The sequence below is a fragment of the Macrotis lagotis genome, chromosome 5 (assembly GCF_037893015.1).
Source record: "Macrotis lagotis isolate mMagLag1 chromosome 5, bilby.v1.9.chrom.fasta, whole genome shotgun sequence".
NCBI classification, from domain to species: Eukaryota; Metazoa; Chordata; class Mammalia; order Peramelemorphia; family Peramelidae; genus Macrotis; species Macrotis lagotis.
The window spans coordinates 131,256,380-131,264,487 of NC_133662.1; the positions used below are offsets into that span (position 1 = coordinate 131,256,380).

General features: G+C 33.5%; 1 protein-coding gene and 1 long non-coding RNA gene across 3 annotated transcripts in view; one reads left to right on the forward strand and one right to left on the reverse strand.

Moving 5' to 3' along the window:
• Window positions 1-8,108, forward strand: part of NKAIN2 (sodium/potassium transporting ATPase interacting 2) — a 1,359,833-nt gene that overhangs the window by 1,139,329 nt on the left and 212,396 nt on the right. The window lies entirely within an intron of this gene.
• LOC141487910 (uncharacterized) overlaps window positions 1-8,108 on the reverse strand; it is a 154,375-nt gene that overhangs the window by 111,057 nt on the left and 35,210 nt on the right. The window lies entirely within an intron of this gene.

Sequence of the window (8,108 nt, forward strand, 5' to 3'; positions counted from 1 at the left end):
TGAGTTTAAGCTTTATTGAGAAGGTATTAGGAAGGAACTTAAAAAATCCAGTAGATTTATAATTAAATCTACTGTTATTCTAGAATGCCAAGGTATTTGTGATAAAAATGGAAATGGATTTGTGACAAAATGGAATATACATGAAAATATCCATTAGAAGTATACTTCCATATTTCGGTTGAATGGTAATATAGATCTGAACTAATTTGGTAGCAATAGAAAGAGAAAATGAAAGACAGCTGTCCTTCAGTCAACTAGCATTTATCAAGTACTTACTGTGTCAGACACTATACTCACCGCTGGAGAGAGAACTGTAAAATACCATCCCCTGCTCTCAAAGCCTTTACAATCTCTGTTCTCAAGGCACTCATAGATGTCATAGACATGGTGAAAATAGAATTAATAAAACCTGATCAGTGTTTGAATATAAGAGATGAGAGAGAATGAAGAGTCAGAGATAGCCACAAGGCTTCAAACATGGAAGAATGTTTTAATGGAATTTCCATATACAGAATAGAATCAGAAACCAGGAGTAAGTTAAGAAAGAAAGAAAATAAGCTTAGTGTTGTATATAAGGGATCTGAGGTAGCAGAATATCCAGAAAAGATGTTCAATAGAATTTGGAGATGATCTCAAAATAGAAATTAGGAAAACAACTAGGGGTAGATGATTGGATAGAGATATATAATGTCCATTCACTCTCCTTGCCCTTCAATTTGTTATACTCTGGCAGGAAATGACTAAGAAAAATACAATGTGGTAAAATCATTAGGAGTCCCAATGGAAAGAAGATAGGAGATAGTTTTGAAACTATGTTTAAAATGAGATTCTGGGATTTTTCTAAGCCTTCCAAATTCAATTCTTTTTAACACTTATTAACCACCCTAGTAGCCAAGGTCCTTTTTTTTTTGCATGCTGTCCATTTATGCATTCATGTCCTAGATAATTGGAACTTAGTGCTGTGGATATTTTAAGTTCTTTGTACATTTAACTTGGTAATGAAAGGGAAAAAAATTGATGAAGATAATAATTTTCGTTCAGTATTCCATTCATTGGTTTCTCAAACTGCATGGAGTAGAAGCTATGTAGAAAGTCCATTTGTTCTTTGCCCAGGTCCTTTTACTTTGGTACCAATTAAAAGTCACAGGATCATGGTAGGGGAGAAAAATGAAATGGTTGATTTCTTGCCTCTTGATATATCTCATATTTTCATGTTTGGGAATAATATTGGGAAGGGGCCTCTCTACTGAGTTCTTGACCCCATTGAACATTGTGAATGAATGCAGAATTGTTTTCAGTGATCTAGGACAGGAAAAGGAATGCTTACAAGATGGGAAATGCTAACCTGCAGGGAAGGAACAAATGAAAAAGTGAAAAAACAGCAGGAAAAGCTGCCTGAAGAAGGTTCAGCACATCAAAAACTATAAAGTGAGTGGGAAGTTGATCTTTTATTATTGCGACCCAGCTGAGAAAATTCAGCCTCTGGCATCTGTTGGTATGAGTGTGAAATGGAGAAGGGAGAAGGCATTTTGCCAATTTTAGACCCCACTCAAAACTGATGAGTCTAACTTCAGAACTAAAATTAAGATTGTTCTTAAGCTTGAAGTTTCATTTTGGTTTGACCAAATATGAATACTGAACTACTATGGGATTTCTCTATCTCTCTTTCAGCCTCTACAAATAGACTCAGAATTATTTTATAGCCAGAATCATATTATATGTGAGGCATGAGCTTTATATGTGGAGAGTTACTATGTACATATGGAGTGCCTATTTTGAATAGCGAGATACTAAGTTTTGGGTTAAATGTTAAAGATTAGACAGACTTCTTTGCCCTCAAAGTGTGAAGATAGAAAAACATGATTTCCCCAAATGGGAATGTAAGATCTCTTAAGATAGATAATATTTATCATTTTGAATTTTTATCCCTAGAAAATGTCTTGTATATAATCAGCTCTCTAAAAAATACTTATCAAATTAATTTTTTAAAAGAATCAATCAAATTGTAAATTTGTAAATACAAGTATTTTATATAGATAGATGTAGATATGGATATATGCACATATAATGTATATATAGGAATATATATGTATATATGTGTGTGTATCTATGTATATACATATATGACAGTGGTAAAACAAAAAAGTTTCTTGGGAAAAATAACAGAATTCTGTTGAAATGGATATGATACTATTAATATTGCGTATTGGGTCAATAAGGTCTGAAAGTAAAAGATCATATTGTCTGACATGACAATTCAAGACCAGAGTTAGGATAAAAAAAATGTGTTTGTTCAGGAGATAATGAAAATGGATGCCTTCAATTAAAGTTAAATTTTAAAATTGAAGACAGTGAATTCTTCCATTGGGTGCATGAAAAACAGATTTTAAGAAGATTAAGGCTTTGAAAATCCAAATGGCCACTGCTGGCTCTCATCTCTTATTGAGGACAATGACTACAGCATTTCCCAAGCTCATAGAAATCTATTCTGAGGATGAATTGCACAAATTTGAATAATTAATGGTTGGTGCAATGAAAAGGAGTTCTTACTCCCTTATGATGTCATCTTGAAATATGAGCAATAATCAGCCAAATCCCAAAGTTCTTTACAATCATGGATTTTAGAAGAGATAAGGGAATTCAAGCCCAGGCTGGATGTTTCTTTAGTCAGACTTTGAAAGTGAGGCTCTTTTTTTCACTGATGGGGTATCTTTAAGATACCCAAATAAATTAACCTAGAGAATATTATGACCTATAAAATGGGGGTATTTCTGTAATCATTCCAGTCTTCTCAAAATATCTTTTATTCCAGCATCTTCTTTCAATCTGCTTGAATAATATAGTTTTTATTCACATTTTTATATATAACTGCAGTAAATTAGCAATGCAATTTTCATAACTAAAAACAGGTTTTCATGAAACTATACATTTATTTGAAGGAGAAAGCAGCTAAAGTTAAAAATAGAGTCATAAAATCAACGGCAGCAGGATGCAGGCAATGAATGATAACATTGGTCTGCTCAATAAGACATTAAATATTGTGACTGGTCTATGGGTCTATCTTCTGCCAAAATATAGATATTGGGCAAGATAATGGAATTGATTACAACTCTAAATGTTATCTTGAGATTCTGTGTAAAACTGACCTATCCAATCCTTAGTACCTCCTGCTTCCTCGTCCCTTCCATCTCTCTGAGTACATATAGGGAAGAGTGGTCATTGAAGAGATTCTTCCAGAACCTTTATTTAAGGAGGGAGCAGGGGGATCCAAGGCTTATGCCACATCATTTCCCAGGGGACCAAGACTTCATCATGCCCTGACCCAGGTAGCCTTCATTCTCTTCTATCCCTCCCTCCATTCCCTCAAATACTTTTTCATCTTTTTATTTATTGTCTTACCCCATTAGATTATGAGCACCTTAACAGATAGGATTGTCTTTTGCCTTTCTTTGAATCCCGAGATAGTATCTCTAGTACATGGTAGACACTTAATAAATGTTTGTGGACTGACTAATAATATAAAATGATTTTAAGATAGCAAGCCACTGAAATCAATTTCAAACATTATATATATTTATTCATTCAAATATACTAGTCATTTACTATTTTGTAACCTACCCTTGTTATCTGTGTCTGTATCACAGCACTCTATTAGAAGGTGAATGACAGGAAAGCAGAGTCTACGTCTTATTTATAATGGCTCCCTTATCACCTAACACAGAGTTTTGCACACAGTGGGTATTAATGAATATTCATTTGTTTCATTTATTCTTTCATCTCACATTCACCCAATGTCCTTAATTTATTCAGCTAGGGAGCTAAAAAATGGAAATAATACTGCCTCTTCTATTAGTGAATGAATGGGAAGAATTTTGGGACCATTCCCAGTATGCTGAGCACTAGAGACACAATGCAAAAGTGTCCCACTTCTTGTCCTCAAGTAGTTCCTACTTTAATAGAGGGAGAGAGTAGATATAGTAGGATGATGGCTGAGGAGAAGTATTTTAACTTGGAAAATTAGGGACTCTGTCATTTTTTAACAACAATGGAAATACTTATTCAATAGATGAGCAGAAGTTGGCAGAGGAAAGAAGCAGGCAAGAAAATGTCTGAGGTTGGGGATGTGAATGTGGGGCATGGTTGGCACCAGTTGGATGTGGTAGTAGAAGATCATTTGATGTACCCAACAATAACAGCTACGCAGACACTACCCCTTGGGAACACCAACTTTCCAATGAGCGATATAAGCCATGAATCAATCCACTGCCAAGATGGTCTTTGCTGTAAGAGAAAGGCTGTCAAATGACCATTCTTTTATTAAAATTTTGGCCTCATTAATTATGAAATTATGTTTTTCTAAAACATTTTTAAATGCCACATAGCAGAGAAGAAAATTATGTGTAGAAAGAAGCATATCTGAAAGATACTTTGAGTTAGAAACAAAAGGTCATAGCAAGGACCTGTTTATGAGGCAAGAATGAAAGAAGAGTCAAAAATGATTCAGTAGTTGTGAACCTAGGGAATTGGAAGAATAACTGCCAATAGAAATAGACAAGATAAGAAAATGGGGAAAGGATTTACAGGGAGTGATGGAGGAAAAATGAGTCTAGTTAGCATATTTTGATACACAAATAAGAAAAACAGAGTATAGGGATAGTTGGGTGGCACAGTGGATATAGAGCACTGGCCCTGAGAGTCAGGAGGACCTGAGTTTAAGTCTGGCCTCAGACGCTTAATAATTACTTAGCAGTGTGATCTTGGGCAAGTTGCTCAAATCCCATTGCCTTAAATAATTTTTTTTTAAAAAAATTAAATACAGGGTATAGCCTATGTCTACAGAATACCACTTCTTCAAATGTGGCCCAAAATATTTTTCAGTACCCATTAGCAATATGAATATTTTGAAGGCAAGAGGATATTTGTGTATATTTGATGAATAGATCTATCCACAATCTAAAAATATTGTTATAACTGACTCTGAGCTCTGAGTAAACTGGAATGTTGACATAAAATAATTTGATGTTGATATTCATTATTATCTTAATTTAATTTCCCATTTAATTTCCCATATTATCTTAATTTAATTTCCCATTTCCAGTTTCTCTTCTTTCTATTTTATCATCCATAAAACTACATGAGTCTCCAAATTGTCACTTTCATTCACTATTTAGCAAATATTTATTAAATACCTATTTTATTCCATGTACTATAGTGGGTGCTAGGAATCAACAAGACAAAAAAGAAACAATTCCTGCTCTCAAAGAACTTACATTCTATTAGAGGAACAACAACATATACCTAGAAAAATAGATAAATAATTCATACAGAGTAAATACAAAATAAGTTCTAGGGTAGAAGGAACTTGTCTTTGGGGGTAGTCTTGTGTAGGAGGAAGCATTTGAGCTAGGAATTCCATAAGATGGCAGTTTAGATAGGAATGCATCCAAACCTAAGAGATATGTCTCCATGGAGACTAGAAATTCAGTGGAATACATGGAAAAGAGTAAGAAGTACTATTATATTAGAACTTTTTTTAATAGACCTGGAAAGGTAAATCTGAGTCAAATTATAAATATCACTTTACATTTTATCCTAGATGTAATCAGGAGGTTTTGCTGCATATTGAGCCCCATGAGGAGTGGAATATTTGGAATTATTCATTAAGAAGTTTGATTTTCAGTTGTATTAAAGATGGCTTGCAAAATGAAAAGACCTGAAGTTGGATATCAGTTGGGAAGCTATTATGAAGTTCTAGATGAAGACCTGAATTAGGGTTCAGCTTAAAAATCTTGATTTAGAATTTATTAGTCTAACATAGGGAACTCAATAAAAATATGCCCTAAGAGACAAAGAATGGCTCAGAAGAAATTTTTCAGGACATGTTTTCTATTGACTTTGCAATAGTTTTGTCTTATCTCTTTGATGTACCCCATATTCCAAGATAGCTAAAGAAGATCAGACCCCTTTCTCTCTCCCTTCTCTGAGCACATTGGATCCCACAAACAGTGTGATTAGATATGTTTCAATCAATTGTAATAGTAGCCTAACTTTTCTCTCATTAACTGTGGTGATTTCATAAAGCCTCAGCATGGATGAGGTGGTCTCCTTAAGGCTATTGGCCAAAGCTACATCCTTCAGCTGAGTTACATGGCCTTCCCTGCTGTGCTAATAGTTTCTTATACAAAGTCCATGCTTAATAAATGTTTCTTAATCCTGATAATGACAGTCATAAATTCCCTTTATAAAGAGCCATCCTGGTAGTATCTGATACATCTGTCAGTGAAGTGAAATGTCAGCCAAATAAATAGCAAGCATAAAGGCCTAAACAAGAAAAGAAATAAATAGCTACATTGCTCTGGTTAATGTGACTAAAATGTGACTTAATGTCATTATAAACATTAATTTTGATTTCATTGATTTGATTCATATCAAGAAACTACCTGGAAATTGAGGGGCATCTTGTCAATGAATTAACCAATTTCTTTTGTTTTCCACATTTCTAAAAGATTCTTTCACTGCCATATAGCTATATCAGACTTTCTTTAAATGGAAAACAGTGAATTGCTGACATAAATCTCTGAGAAAAAATAAAAATTTTGTCTACATCACATTTTGATAATATGTCATATTCAAAATTGTCTAACTTCTCACAAACAGTTATTAAATAGCTATCAGCATTGTTCTAAAAGGCAAGCTTTGTGATTCAGAGACTTAACTTTGAGCACTGTAAGGGTAACTTTCAATTCCTAATTCAAGAATTTGACCTCCATACTCTATTCCATATGCAGCTGATACTCTTTGGCATCATTTGTTTCATTAGCAATATACCTATAGTCACAAATGGTCAACATTTCCTAATATCATTTTTCTCATTTACTTGTCATTCACTTTTTATCACAAAACACCTCTTATTTGTCGAGTCATTCGGTTCATTGTTTTGATCTCCATGCACTCATCCCCTGCCTGTAACAGTATTTTAGTGCTAATTACAGTACTTTATATAAAATATCAAAACCAGTCATTAAGAAAAATGACATGGCCTGTAATAGAAGCCTTGACTATAAACTTTTGGAAGATTTGCAAAACTATAAGAATGGTTAGAGTTTGAGATGTTTATTCATATGTCACCATACAGATTTGGATGTATAATTATAAACAGATTTATTAGTCTTCCTATAGAGCTGCATAGAACCCACTTTATGTTTCACAGATTTCCATCCATGAAAAAATTATTTGCTATTATTCTATGTTCAAGAAATTCTCTTATTAATTTAGATTTAATATTGCTCCTAGTTGAATATTATATATATATATATACATACATATATATATATATATGGATGAGGAATAGGAATTTTGAAGAGAACCCAAATTGTGCCTACAGTTTGTGAAACTAAGCAGTCAACTATTGAAAGAAGGAAAAGATCAGAAATATGGGTTTAAATTTGTTTATATTTTTACTAAATTTAATAGGAGACTTCTTTGAACACAAAAACATGAACATAAATGCTTTCTCAACAGTACTTGTGCATCCATCTGCATACATTAATATCAAACTTAACAGAATGTATTCAGTTCTTTCTTTCCAAATATGAAGATTGAAGGGGGAACATTTATATAGTGCCTTAATAACCAGACATTGTGTTAAGTACATTTTTACAAATATTATCCCATTTGACCCTCACAACTATTCTGTAAAGGAGTTATAATATTATCACCATTTTTCAAATGAAGAAACTAAGCCAAACATAGTTTAAATAACTTGCCCAGGGTAACACAGGTAATTAGTGTATGAGGCCAGATTTGAAATCAGGTTTTCCTAATTTCAGGTCTAGCACTTTTTCCAACATACGACTTAAATAAAAGTTAATATTCTACACAAAGCTACTTGATAGAGAAGCCTGACAGTTCTCACTGGGTTTGCCCTGTCTCAATAAATTTGATTCATTAACAAACAAAGATTTAATGATCCTCAAATAAAAATACAATTTGACTTCTCAACAGATCTCTTAGGCTTTCATGATGACTCCAGTTTGTGTCCCCCTCCAACTTTTACTCATAACCTAAGACTCAGGCTCCACCCCCTATTTCCAAGGCTCTTTTTTAAA